This window comes from Triturus cristatus, chromosome 3_1 (assembly GCF_964204655.1).
Source record: "Triturus cristatus chromosome 3_1, aTriCri1.1, whole genome shotgun sequence".
NCBI classification, from domain to species: domain Eukaryota; kingdom Metazoa; phylum Chordata; class Amphibia; order Caudata; family Salamandridae; genus Triturus; species Triturus cristatus.
In genome coordinates, this window is record NC_140583.1 from 916,985,501 (window position 1) to 916,999,893 (window position 14,393).

The 14,393-nt window shown below is 45.0% G+C and overlaps 1 protein-coding gene across 4 annotated transcripts in view; it reads right to left on the reverse strand.

Moving 5' to 3' along the window:
* The window catches only part of MARCHF7 (membrane associated ring-CH-type finger 7), a 398,067-nt gene extending 390,471 nt beyond the window's left edge, over positions 1-7,596 (reverse strand). For 2 of the 4 annotated variants that reach the window (XM_085645470.1, XM_085645468.1), the window contains exon 1: positions 7,057-7,596. The gene's annotated coding sequence lies outside the window, so the exon portion shown is untranslated. Of the gene's footprint in view, positions 1-6,415; positions 6,579-7,056 lie in introns of those variants that run through there. The other 2 variants (XM_085645467.1, XM_085645469.1) reach the window with 2 other exon arrangements.
* Between the last annotated feature and the right edge of the window lie 6,797 nt (positions 7,597-14,393).

Genomic DNA, 14,393 nt, shown 5'->3' on the forward strand with positions numbered 1-14,393 from the left:
ATCTTTGTGAATACTGTTGGGGCTCAGCGGAGACCAAAAAGGCAGAACCTTGAATTGCCAATCGATGTTCTGGAAACAAAATCTGAAATACTTCTGATGAACCTTTGCCAGGGGCAAATGAAGATAAGCATCGGTTGAATCTATTGTCAACAAATAGTCTTTTTGCATCAAGGGAATGGTAAGGTCTCCATTTTGAACAGGACCTTCCTAATGAACTTGTTCAGAAATGTTAGATTGATCACTAGGCGAAAACCTTTGGATAGCATGAAAATGATTGAGTGCCACCCTCCCCCCTTTATCCCTTTGAGGTGGTGCTGGGATAATCGGCCTCTTTTCCTGCAGAGGCAGAATCACTTACAACAAGGTCATCTTCCTTTCTGGAGACTTCGGAACAGGAGTTTGAATTGACCCAGTTTCCTGGGGTGCAGCGATTAACTAGTTGGTGCCCTTGCCTTACACCATTGAGAACCCATGCATCTGTTACTGGAGACCATGCACCCAGGAAATGGTGGATCCTTCCCCCAACTGGCCAATCTTGCCCAACCATCTCCTGGGCCTGGCCTTATCAAGATCGCTGGTCTTTGTTATTCCCACTTTGATACTGCTTCCTGTTACATTTCTGAAATGGCTTTGACCGCTTTCCATCATATGCTGACCCTCTAAATGATTGACGAAGGGAAGTTCTTGCTCTGAGAAATGAAGCAGCCGCAGAAGAACCACTCACTTTAGAATGCGGTCTTCTAAAAGAAGAATGGGTTTTTTTCTTAAAAAGTATATGTAGTTTCTCTTCCAGGGATGAACTAAACAAGCTTTTGCCTTCAAACAGCATTCTTAACGCAGTGGCTTTTTGAGCCACACCCATGTTCCATTCTTTTATAAACAAATTACGAGCTGCTACTGAGGCCCCACAGGCTAAAGCAGAAGCTCAAACAGTATCAAAAGAAATGTCCGACAAGAGCTCAACCTGTCTGCTTCTTCTAATAATTCGGACACATCCTGAATTTCCTGCGTTGCTTTAGAAATTGCCTTAAAGCCAGTAAATAACCATAGGGTGGTATATGCACCATAAATTCCTGCTCTTTAAGTCAAATTAGCTCCCAAATATACTTTTTTCAGAGCTCCATCAACGCTCTTATCGGCTGGATGATTTAGAATATTTTTCTCAGACAGAAGATATCCCCACGAATCTAGCTAAACCAGAGTCAATGTGACTAGAATTTGGGGGATCTTCCTCCATTTTGTCAAAAGGATAAAATTTAGCCATAAACCTTGGTAAATTAATCTTGTTGGGATCCTTCCATTCATTTAAAGTTACATTAATGAAGTAATCATGAATTGACATACCTACATAGGAAGGTTTCTTGAATTGTCCCATAAGTGTCTTCAGATGAGCTGGGAGTTTCTTCTATTTCAAAACCCATATTCTCCTTGGAGAATAAGTCATCGGAACCATGAGAATAAATGCCCTTGTCCAAATATTCTTTGACCTCACCCTTTTTTCTTTCAAAGAAAGAAATTAAGGTCTCCAAAATAAGCTTGTTGATCCTCCTCTTCCAAATCCCTCTTCCTAGACTTATAGGAGATGGAGCACGAGATCTAGATCTACAGAGGAGCCAGGAGCAGAAGAGGTGGATGAAGAAACAGGCCTCCCCTTTTCCGCATGCTGTCCCATCTTGATAACACATCAGACACCCACACCGCAACAGGAACTAGTGCCCTTGAACACATGACACCTTTAAATATCATGCCCTTAAAGAAAGAAACCTCACGCATGCGCCGAGCCTCGCTCGCACAGACTGAAAACAAACACTAAAGCAGGACTAACTGGCAGAAGCCCTGTGCATGTGCCATAGACTAAAACCGCAATCTCCTCTCGCCTGAAACTCCATCAGCAAAGAGAGAGAAATAACTCATATGCGTAGCTTTGCTCACACATTCCCAGACAAAATCAAAACACTTGAGGGAAGCAGCCCCGCTCAGTGCCTTAGACAAAAAGTATATGTGACGTATAGGCTGCTCTCTCTTCGAGACGCGCATCAACAACTACTAGCGCTACAGAAGCGCCACCAACCGGATCGTTGGTTGGAGGCACCAGCAGCGTTGACCCTCAACCAACTTTAACTTATTGGCAGGAAGCAAACAGAAGTGCTGAGGTCATTCTATCCCTTGATTGGATTACACCATGTGTGGTTATAGTTCAGCATTTACTATTTCTGGAATAGGACAAACCTCATTGTATCATGACAAGGGACGTAGAGGTAATCTAGTATTGTGTTGCAGTAAGAGGTTGTAGAGTCACATGTTCAATTTAGATCAGGGATAGTGGTTTTTGCAGTGCCCATTCTTACTGCCAGCAAACCATTCCAGGACAAACATAGCTAATTTAAAGCCATAGTCCTCTTATTCATTACTTACATAGGTCTTTCATCCAGGCACTGTTGTATTAGCTTTCATGCCAAACTGAGTAGTGTTAAGCTTTATATAGATCTGTAACTTGATTTGACGCAATATTCTACTCTTTATTTGCATAGTACTTAGAAGAAAGATAACCAGAGTAAACTCTAGCATGAAAGCTGTTAACTTAGCTCAATTCTGGATGAAGATCGTAGATTAACAGATTAAAAAGAAATGTGGTAAGGCACCAACAGGCACCACAGTCTAACTTATGTAAAAGCTGGAATTAGAGATGCATAACGTACCTGGTCTTTAACATAACTCTGCTTAAGTTCCAATATACAATAGTACAGACGGAATATTTTCTAAAGAACATTCACACGTCCAACATTTACAAACATACATGTCAACTGTGTGAAGTGCAGATTCTAAACCTGCACATGGATAGCAAAATAGAGAGAATTTTAGAAATGCGTTTTTGCCATATTATCAAGTATTAAACAGTTAAAGTAGAATGTTATTTTCTGAAACCGGATTGTTTATTAGGTAAGATGGTGTAGCACAGGGGACTCCAACCTTTTCCGAAATGAGAGCTACTTATGGGCAATTAAAATCCTACCAAGCTACTAATATTAGAGATTTATAAGTTACCAAATCAGACAAGATTACATTAGTGGCCACCAAATGCAAAAATTAATAGCAGAGATCACTTCAGTGCATCAGGCACGATTGCTAGGAGTAAGGTAAAAATGGCATGTCAATGTTTAATGCCTATATATGTGTAATACATAACAGCCTTGGGTGCAATGCCCCTGCCATCAAGTTATTAACAAATCTCCCCAACACTAATTTCTTACTCAAATATCAACTTTAAATATAATGTGGAAACTACAATTTTTCTCCACAGACAAACTTATGATTTTTGAAAATACACATTTTTGTATCAAACACTTGCTTTATTAATTCAAGTAAGCACAAGCTTCTAATTTAGTTGCTCATGCTGCACACAGAAGAGCTACTAATAGGTAGCTGGAGTGCTACCAGTAGCTCACGGGCTACTTGTTAGAGAAGCCTAGTGCAGCACTATATCCCATCTTAGATATTTGGTAACAGTATTTTGACAAAATTACCTTACTCGGTGGAATCAGCATAACCAATAGCCAGTACTTGAGGTGCCCTTCTTTTAAAAATTAGAAAGAAAAAGCTTTTCAACTATCGGATAATAATCTCAAGTATCAATACATAGAGGATCTCAACAGTTAGGATGAATTTGTGAGTATAGTCCCAAATCAATTGTTTTGAGAGGCGTATAGGGCACAAAAGCTGCAGATCTGAGCATGCAGGAAAACAATTACAAAAGCATCTCCAACTTGCCCATCAAAGGGTGCCTCATAGAGGTCCTCTATATTTGTGTTTCCAATGTCTCTTTAACCACACAACCCCTTTGTTTATATTGGTCATGTTTAAATCACTACAGCAACTACTTTCCAAAATGTTCTCCTGTCTCTGTTAAAATAAAATGAAAATCATGTCCCGCTTTTTCTCTCATGACTTGTTTCACCCATTTATCACAAATGAATAGGCCCCTAGGTGTATTTATCCAGGGAATTTCAGACAGCATTATTCTATTTGATAGAACATCTCCATCTACAGCTTTCTGCCTTCAATATGCTTATTCTATATCTGGTCTGGTTTCATACAACGTCTTTCCTTTTTGATCAAAAGTAATCACTTAGGGACGGATATATCAAAGTGTTTTTACCCATTCTGTGTCTATGGTCAAATGTGTTCATACATATGGCCCTCAACTACTGCAAACTGTAGGAAATCGGGTTCATTATTATGGAAAAGAGAACTTGTTGTACACATGTAGTCGCAAATCAGGCTGCTAAAAAACCAGGGACTGACCTATTTCCATATGACTACAGATTAGTGACTCAGATCTTCTTGGTAACGCCTTAGGTCTTACACAACTGATTCCCAAACCTAGACTGACCTTGTGCAGGAATGCGCTCTTGCATCAAACAAATTTTCCCTTAATACCAAGATTCCTTCCTAAAAAATGTTTAATACATTTTCTGGCCAACACCAACTTCGCTGTTACCAGCATTAGTGTGGGAAGCTGACAAACACAACCAAACTCATCTCTGAAACCTACGCCCTATACAAAACATTCAGGCCTGTGGGCATCTTTGTGAGGAAACACTAATTTTTGACTGTGTCTTGCTCAAACAATTGCACGAAAAATCACACCCTTGCTTGAACTGGTTGCATACATCCATTCCACACAAAGAAATGTACAATACAATGCACGTGGCCTCTCTCCAACAACTTCTTGCTCCCCGGGGTCAGTAAACTACAAGCAAAATGACAGCTTTGTAGATACAGAATAAAACAATGCAAAAAACCTACACAAGCCAAGTACCTTTGTTTTGACAAAGAGAAATGTTGGTGTAGGAGAGTATTTGTAAGGCGTAACCCTAATTAAGGAGTATGAATCCTACTGTTGTGGGATGTAGTGCTCTCTGAAGATGGGCACCTTCTGATCCTTCCTTAACGTGAGATACAATCTGTGACTGTTCCTTTTGTGATTATCTAGCAGATGCCAAAGTAGTTAAATTCAGTGGGGTACACCCAATAGTCACGAATATCCAGGTCTCCCATGAAGATTTAGCTTTACATAAATAGTATGGGTCGGGATGGACAGGATAGCAGTGGTTTCAAGGGCCTTATAGAACATTTGCAACCCGCAATCCCTAAGGGCAAGTGTTCATCCAGAAACTAAAACATGTTTCCTTAAAGTCTGTCCAAAACGCAAAAAACAAGTGTAGCCACTGATATTAAGTCACAGGATCCTTCACCCAACACAATGGTTGCCCTGACACCTAGGTGGAAATGGTTTCCAAAAGTACACGGCAAAAGAATTGCTCTGCATAAACTGTTTGATTTTAGAGAATATCACAACTTAACTGAATAAACGAAACCCACTTAAAAGGATTTACAAATAAACCTGTTCATCAGCTCAGCTGGCAAAAGTCGGCAACACGTATTAAAACGGGATACAGATGTCAATATGAAATAAAACCAAAAGGACACGTTTGTAAACAAAACAACTTTATTGGTTATCCGGCTTATACGATGTAATTAAGGCCTTGGCATCAACTTAAACTAGATAATTAATAGCATTCTGGCAGGATGAATGACTTGAGACGGCAGGCTCCGCCATTTCCTACAAATTGTGAAGTACTGACACTTCCGTGTTAAGAGAAGTTCAAGGCTGTGTCCCAGGACAGGCAACTGATCACAAACATTAAAGACGAATGTTTAAATACGCCAACGATGAAGTTAATGTTTGGCTTGTTGACACATTTGCACTTTCCTAGCAGGGCTGTGGTCAGTTCGCCTGCGAGTCTGAGAACTCTCACCGGCTGAGAAGGAACCGGAGAACCCTTACAGCAGAGAAACAGTACGACGGCAGCAGACAATATATGAAACTACAACAGAGTTTGTTTTGTCCCCATAACCGAAAGAAGGGACGAAACGGAGACGTTTCATCTCCCACGTCACATTATCTCGCACACAAAAAACTGTGTGGACACTTTGGACTGGGCGGTCCATAAGTGGTCAGCGGATACCGAACAGTGGGCTTATCTATTTTTTATGACACTTAGTTATTTTAGCAGGAACAAGTATCGAGTAATTAACGGGGAGGGATCAGGTGTCACCGATTTGAGAGGCCACGGAGGCAGTATGGAGCCCCACCTGAGATCCATGAAAGATTGCAAACAAACCACCGTCGCCATAAGATAGCAATCCACGGGCAACATCGGATCCACTTACAAGGAGCCCACATTTTTAAATATCATTGCCATCATTGGAAGTAGTGACAGTAGAATCGGGGGTACCCGCAAAACCTAAATTGAGGGGGAAACGTTCGGAGCTCAACTCAACAATGAGGAGGCGACGAACTGCTCCGCAAATCGGCCAACTCAAACGCAGGTGATAAACAAACCATGCTCACCTTCCAACACCAGATCACTTCGCACCACCATCTAAACAATGGCGTCCGCCTTTTATGTAGGGGGAGGGGTAAAGCGGACGTAGTTGTCACGTGAGGTCGCCCCTACCCTTCCACGCGCAGTATACTTTTTCTCAGGCGGAGCCTCTCTCCGGGCAACCGTCATAGATAACAGAAAACGCAAAAAACAAAAAAAGGACTACACAATCATTTGCTCAGCCTAGCCACGGCTACTCCTTCTCTTGTTTTGGTAGAAACCTTACTTTTATCTATATTGTTTCAAATAAGTAAATCAATCAGAAATAATTTGATGGTCACGTTAGGGCATGCTTTATAATTGCTTTTAATGTAATTAAATATTGAACATTAAAAACGTTCCAATGCATTTCAATTGCCTCCAAGAGGCATTGTTTTCGCATTTATGCAATTACAGCAACTGGAGCTGCTCGCTAAGACAACATTTTTCACATGTTCCCGTACATTGTTGTCAACCCATTCCGCATATGGCCTTTGGATCGCTGATACAGGTAAACATAGAAGTGTTTGAAAATGCAAGACGAAATTTAGGCCGTGTTTAAATAACAGTTGTGAAGGAACAAATCAATCAGATACAGCGGCGAAAGAAGTGTGTTTAGCTGACCTACCCATAAGATGGCTTCCAACCGGTTACATCCTTTTTCCAGTTGCTCAGTCTAGTATGAAAAGTGTTTCTGGAAAAAGGTAATTCTATGTCAGGACCGGAGGCTCCGATTATGCTTCTCTTTTCTTTACTAGGGAAAAAACTCAGCAGCCAATCAGATTACAGTAAGAGAAAAAACACACTACAATACCCATGAATACACCTGACCTATAAAAGGTCCATTAGAGAATCCCACATCCTCTTTCCTTGCTGCTCCGCAGCCAGTTAAGTGCTTTCCCATTCTTACTTGCTTTGATGATGTTTTCATGCATTGTACTATTGCGCTTTCATGCCTGCTGTGCTAATTGCCGTTTAATTTGCTTTGCCACGTGGCGCTGATATCACTTTGTTCTTGTGTGTTTCTGCCGTGCATTTGCTGGGGTTTTCCTTACGTTTGGGAGCGTGTGGAACCTCCCTGGTTTGGGCGCTTTGCTTCAAATTGTGGAGCGGGAGAGCGGGGCTTGAGGACACGCGTCTGTGTATCGCGCTGTCCTCTTTCACTGTTAACTAGGCGGCCGTTACTGCGCATGCGCAGCGGCCATTTTGTTTGTTTACACAGCGTGTTTTGCCGGTTCCCTTTGAATTTGGAGCGCTGGAGCAGCGCTTTCAATGCTCGTTTTGCCCACAGCCTAGTTTATGCCCCTATTGACGCCCAAATTACCGTTTCAGGCTTTGGGCCGTATAATTGTTGCATAGGCTCTGCCTAGAGTGGTTTTCTTGGCAAGCCCTCCCTCCACATTTAATTACATTACTTCACAGTTCCTCTGTATCTGTGTTTATTGGCTTGCCTGGGGTATTTCCACTCCCCCCTTATTTTGCCTCTCGGCATTACGTTTGGTTACTGTTTTTCCTTCCTCCGGTGGGCATTATTTCACTTTCAGTGTTATTATGGCTGATTATTTTGATGAGGAGGAATGTTACTATGAGGAAGGGGCCTCTGGGTCTGTGGAACAAGAGTTCGTCGAGGCACTTGATGTGGGTGTCCAACAGTCTGTTAATAAAGCGCTGGTCCGCACTATTCAGCCTTTGAAGCGCCATTTATGTTCCTATGCTGTCCAACAGGGCTGGTTGCCGGGTCCTTCTGCGAAGGCTGCGAATCCTCATAAATCTGATTTTGCAAAATTGGCCAAGGCTCTCTCCAATGACCATTCTTACGGTCATTCTTCCAAAACTGCGGCGGGTTCTCCTTCTCGCCAGGCGGATGATGGGGATACGTCTTCTGGCACGTCTTCTGACCATGACGATTCACCTCCTCCTGCTAAGAAGGCTCGTAAAGAGCATTTTGTTGATGCACCCTCGCATCCTCACCTTCTGACTTTTGATCCTAAGGACATTGTACATCCTACATGCTTGGCGCCCGTCCGTGGAGGTTGCGGAATATGTTCAGGCTCATATTCGCCAACCTTTTGATAAAGATGTACGGACGCGTCTGCGTTCTGAATGTCCGCGACCTGATCTCACCGATAAATTGGCTGACACGCCAGAAGTAGATTAGTCCATGATGACCTATCTGAAAAAGTATGCTAAGGATCCCAAAAAGGAAATTGATAGAGCATGGCGTTCTTGCCAGGACAAGTTGTTAGACTTGCTGGGCCCCCTTTCAAAAATATTAGATTTGGGATTTCGGGCTAAGGAATCCTCTTCTGCCATCGCCACTGATGACCTGATTGAGTGGGCTCAGAGAGCCGTCTGTATTTTGGGCAACGCCAACTGTGCCATGTCTTGTGAATGTAGACGTTCTATTCTTTTAAAATTGGATCAGAAATTAGCGGAATTGTCATCTTCCAAATATGACCCTTTGGCTCAGGGTTTATTGTTTGGTCAACCTTTTCTAAAAGAACTGACCAAATTTGTTGCCACTTTCAGCGGTCTGGACAAGGCTCAGTCATCCCTTAGGCGAGCTTTCCGTCCGGTTTTTGGTCGGGCCGGACGATATAGAGGACGATCGTTCGGCCGCGGAAATGATCAGGGTGCCCAGCACGGTTCTCAGTCCCACCGTGGAGGGTATCAAGACTCCGGATATAATAACACCTCCAACTTCTATCCCAGTCGCAGAGCCCGTAACAGGTTCAGGAAGGGACGTTATGAAGGCAATCAAGGAGGACATCACGATTCCTCAGCTTCAGGTGAGCTTACTAACAGCTTCGGAGGTTGTGTTGGAGGGCAGGATTACATTTTTTCTTCCCAATTGGCAACAGATCTCGAACGATGCATGGGTGTTGGACACCGTGATGGGTTACAAGATGGAGTTCTTCAGTTTTCCCAATCAGACTCATCCCCCATCGCCACTAGTTTTTTCCCTTCAAGATCAAGCGGTTATTTCCGCGGAAATAGATTCTCTTCTGAACAAAGGAGCCATTGTTCGGACCACCCGTCATCCTCACGGTTTCTCCAGCAATGTCTTTCTGGTTCAGAAAAAAGGGGGCGGATCCAGACTGGTTCTCAACCTCAAAGACTTCAATGGCTGGGTCGTTTATCGTCACTTCAAGATGGAGGGCATCCATCTGATTCGAGATCTTCTTCAGGAAGGGGACTGGATGGTCCGTCTAGACCTGAAGGATGCGTATCTGTCAATCCCCATTTTCGGTCCACATCGTCGGTTTCTACAGTTCCAATGGCAGGGAGCCTGGTTCGAGTACAAGGTTCTCCCTTTCGGCCTCTTGTCAGCATCTTGGTGCTTCACAAAACTTCTGAGGCCCGTCGTGGAGTCTCTCAGAGCCAGGGGTGTTCGTCTGATAATTTACTTGGACGACATTCTCATCATGGCTCATTGCCCTCGTCTTCTAAAGACTCATTTGGAATGGTCAATACATCTTTTGCAATCATTCGGGTTTCTAGTGAATCCTCAGAAGTCAGTGTTCATCCCGTCACAATCGATAGAGTTCCTGGGTTTTCTGGTCAATTCCCTCAGTTGCCAGCTCCTCTTACCCAATCAAAAGATCAGATCTATCAAGAGGGAATTGAGATTGATTTTACACAGATTATGTCATTGAGATCGGTAGCCCGGATAGTTGGTCTTCTAGCTTCCTCAATTCAGGCAATATTCCCGGGTCCTTTCCATTACCGTGCACTTCAACGACTCAAAATCTGCCATATCCAGAAAGGCCTCAGGTATTCAGATCAGATCCCTCATTCGGAAGAGGCGAGGTGGGAGATGTTGTGATGGTTAGAACACATGGAGTCTTGGAATGGTCGAGCCCTATTCAGAGCGACTCCGGAAGTGGTGATCGAGTCCGATGCAAGTCGGTGGAGATGGGGAGCCCGTTACGGTTTGGTGACCACGGGGGGCCGGTGGTCCCAGGACAAATTATCTCTCCATATAAATTGTCTGGAACTTCTGGCAGGGTCATTTGCGATTCGTTGTATTTCACCGCGCATGACGAATTGTTGCATTCTTCTCCGCATGGACAATGTGTCAGCGGTTCGGTATGTCAACAAATTAGGGGGCACGTGGTCAAAGATCCTGGCAGAGATTGCCAAGGATTTCTGGCACTTTTGTCTTCAGTGACAAATCTCGGTGATTGCGGAATATCTTCCTGGGTGCAACAATCTGATTGCCGATTGGAACTCTCGTCATCTCAGAGACTTCAGCGATTGGAGGCTTCATCCTCGTGTCTTCAGGTCTCTCACTTGGGTTTGGGGTCCGTGTCAGATAGATCTTTTTGCCTCGCGACTCAACAGGCAACTTCCAATGTTTTTCAGTTGGCGCCCGGGTCCGGAAGCTCTGGCCACGGATGCATTTCTGTAGGGCTGGCCGTCTCATCTGTGTTATACCTTTCCCCCATTCGTGATGATCCCCAGGGTCTTGGCTCGCACAAAACATTATCAGTCGGAATTGATTCTGATCACTCCTCTTTGGAGGGCTCAGGCTTGGTTCCCGGTTCTTCTGGAGATGATTTGTGCATTGCCGCTCCTTCTTCCCCAGCATTGGAATCAGTTGCTGGACCCTCTCAACAACCCGCATCCACTGATAGAATCGGGTCAACTTCTTCTTGTGGCCTGGTGGGTTTCGGGGATCGCTGGAAAATCCCAGGCCTTTCGCGAGACGCTACCAAATTTATTATCAGCGAGGCTTGGTCTCCCAACACACTCAAACGTTATTCCGCAGCCTGGAAACGATGGTGTAGTTGGTGCGATCAACGGGAGGTGGATCCCGCTTCAGCAGATATCTCTTTAATTGTGAATTTTCTTGCATCTATTGCTTCTTTCGGTCTTGCTTATAGAACCGTTAATAATTTTCGTTCCGCCATTTCGGCTGGACATATTACAATCAATGACAAACCTGCGGGTGAGCATCCCTTAGTTTGCAAATTACTCAGGGGTATTAGGTTGGTAAAACCGCCTTGCTCTAAATATGTTGATTTGTGGGATGTTTCTACTGTTTTACGATTCTTGGAAGCCTGGCCATCCAATTGTAATCTGTCCCGCAAACAGCTTTCAGCAAAATTGACTATGTTGTTATGTTTGGTTTCTTGTAAACGCGTTTCGGATATTCGTGCTCTGGATCTTGCAGGTCGTAGATTTTCACCAGATGGTGTTACTTTTGCCATCTCCAGACGCACTAAGTGTAATACTACCTCTATTACTTACCCGAGTTTTCCTAATAATCCTAAACTTTGTGTAGTTCAATGTATTAAGGATTATGAGGTAAGTACTGCTGAATTTCGACAGGATATGCAGGGTCAGTTGTTGATTGCTTTGCAAAAACCTTTTCACCCGGTCACCCCAGCTACACTGGCAAGATGGGTGAGATGGCTCATGGATGAGGCAGGAATTGATGTTACAAAATTTGGTGCACATTCAGCTCGTGGAGCTATGGCTTCCAAAGCTTTTTCTATGTGAGTTAGTTTAACGGATATTATGAAAGCCGCTGATTGGTCAACTGATTCTATGTTTAAAACTTTTTATTATAAACCAATTGTGGATATTGCATCTGTGGTGGTGGCACAGCTTTGAACAAGCATACCTGTGGAGAGGGAGTCGGGGGGTGAGGGCTGCACGTCGCTCGATCGCGCAGTCCTCTTTCTATCGCTGCGGGTGGCCGTAACCACACATGTGCGGCGGCCATTTTGGGGCATAGTTTTCACCGCAAATCAGTACGGAGAGCGCGTAGCGGGAAAACGGCTCCAAATTCAAATTCCAGCTGCATATTCAAGTGCAAAAGTGCCCGTTTGCAACCCCAGCCTTACACCTGCTGTGGTATAGGTGCAGTGGGCCGTTAAACGTTGCATAGGCTTTGCCTAGAGAGGTGTTTTGTTAAGCCTTCCCTCAACAATTAAAAAGAAAGGTTGTTGCTACAGGCTTGCCTGGGGTCTTACCTCTCCCTCCGTGACTGTCCAGGTCCTGGACTTTTGGTTTTAGGATTACTCCTCCCTTGTTATAACTTTCAGGTTAATTGATTTGTTGGCCTGTGCTCCAATATGGCAGACTATATGTATGAGGAGGAATATTATTATGAGGCTGAGCCTGCGGGCTCATTGGAACACGACCTAGTAGAGGCACTAGATGCTGGGGTCCAGAAATCAGTTAACTCCGCTCTGGTCAGGGCTATTGCCCCCTTGAAGAGACATCTCAACAAGTATGCGCTGCAGCAGGGATGGATTCCCGCTGCGCCTACTCCTCCTAAGTCTAGCGCAGCGCAAGAAGCTAACCCACATAAAGCTGATTTTGCAAGGCTGGCGGATTCCTTGGCCAAAGACCAGGCCTCATCCACACAAGCCGACCCTTCTGACTCTTTCGACGACGAGCCTGGCAATTCATCCCCAGACCAGGAGTCTGATGACCAGGTAGCGGCCGAGCCCGCCAAGAAAAAGAGGAAAGAGCATCATTTGGAGAGCCCATCTCAACCCAAAGTCCTAAATTTTGAGCCGGATGATATCATCCACCCTAATTCGACGGCATGGCTCCCGGCGCAAGAGGTGGCGGACTATGTACAATCACACCTCCGTCGGCCCTACGACAAAGACGTAAGGGCTCGACTGCGGTACGAATGCCCTAGACTGGATCTGGCGGCGAAGGTGGCTGATACCCCCTAGGTAGATCCCACCATGCTAACTTACTTGAAGAAATACTCTAAGGATCCCAAAAAAGGCATCAACCGCGCTTGGCAGTCATGCCAAGACAAGCTTTTGGACTTGTCGGGCCCCATCACGAAGATTCTCAAGATGGGATACAGGGCCGAGGAAACTGTGGCGTCCATCAATCCGGACGAGCTTATCGGATGGGCACAAAGAGTCGTATGTTAGCTAGGCAACGCAAATTGTGCCATGTCTAGCGAAAGAAGACGATCCATCCTGCTCAAGCTAGACCCCAGGCTCGCAGAATTGTCTACTTCAGAAGCAGGACCCATCGCTCAGGGCCTCCTCTTTGGCCAGCCGTTCCTGAAGGAACTCACGAAATTCGTGGCGACCTTCAGTGGTCTTGACAAGGCACAGGAAACGTGCCTTCCGTCCAGTTTTCAGTCGGGCCGGACGAAATAGAGGGCGGTCGTTCGGCCGAGGAAACCAAGGTGCCCCAAGAAGCCAATATGAGCAACAGCGGGGAGGATATCAGGACAACAACTCCTCCTTCTACCCCTCCAGACGGGCACGGAATAAGTTCCGCAGGGGCAGATTCAACGGCAATCAGACCAGCCAGCACAACTCCGGGAATGAAGGTGAGACTGGTTTTACATTCGGAGGTAATATTGGGAGGACGCATTCAGTGTTTTCTTCAGGTTTGGCAAATGATCTCACAGGATGCTTGGATCCTGGAGACCGTTCAGGGCTACAAGCTGGAGTTGTACGGCACCCCTGTTCAGGGCCCGTTACCCCCTCCGATATATTTTTTCCCAACACAATCAGAGTTTTATCACAGATGAGATCCAGTCTCTAGTGCGGAAAGGAGCTGTTGCTCTAACGCAACTCCATCCGCGGGGTTTTGTCAGCAACGTGTTTCTAGTCGGGAAAAAAGGGGGCGGGTCCAGGTTAGTCCTAAATTTGAAGGAGTTCAAAGGTTGGATAGTGTATCGCCACTTCAAGATGGAGGGTATCCATCTTTTACGCAATCTTTTTCAGGAAGGAGATTGGATGGTCTGTCTGGATCTCAAAGACGCGTACCTATCCGTCCCTATTTACGCCCCTCATCTTCGGTTCCTCCAATTTGTCTGGCAAGGCAGGTGCTACGAGTACAAGGTCGGTCCTTCCCTTCAGGCTATCCTCGGCACCGTGGTGCTTCACGAAGCTCCTCCGCCCGGTGGTGGAATCCTTAAGAGCGCGCGGGTTACGGCTGATCGTCTACTTAGACGACATCGTTATCATGGCG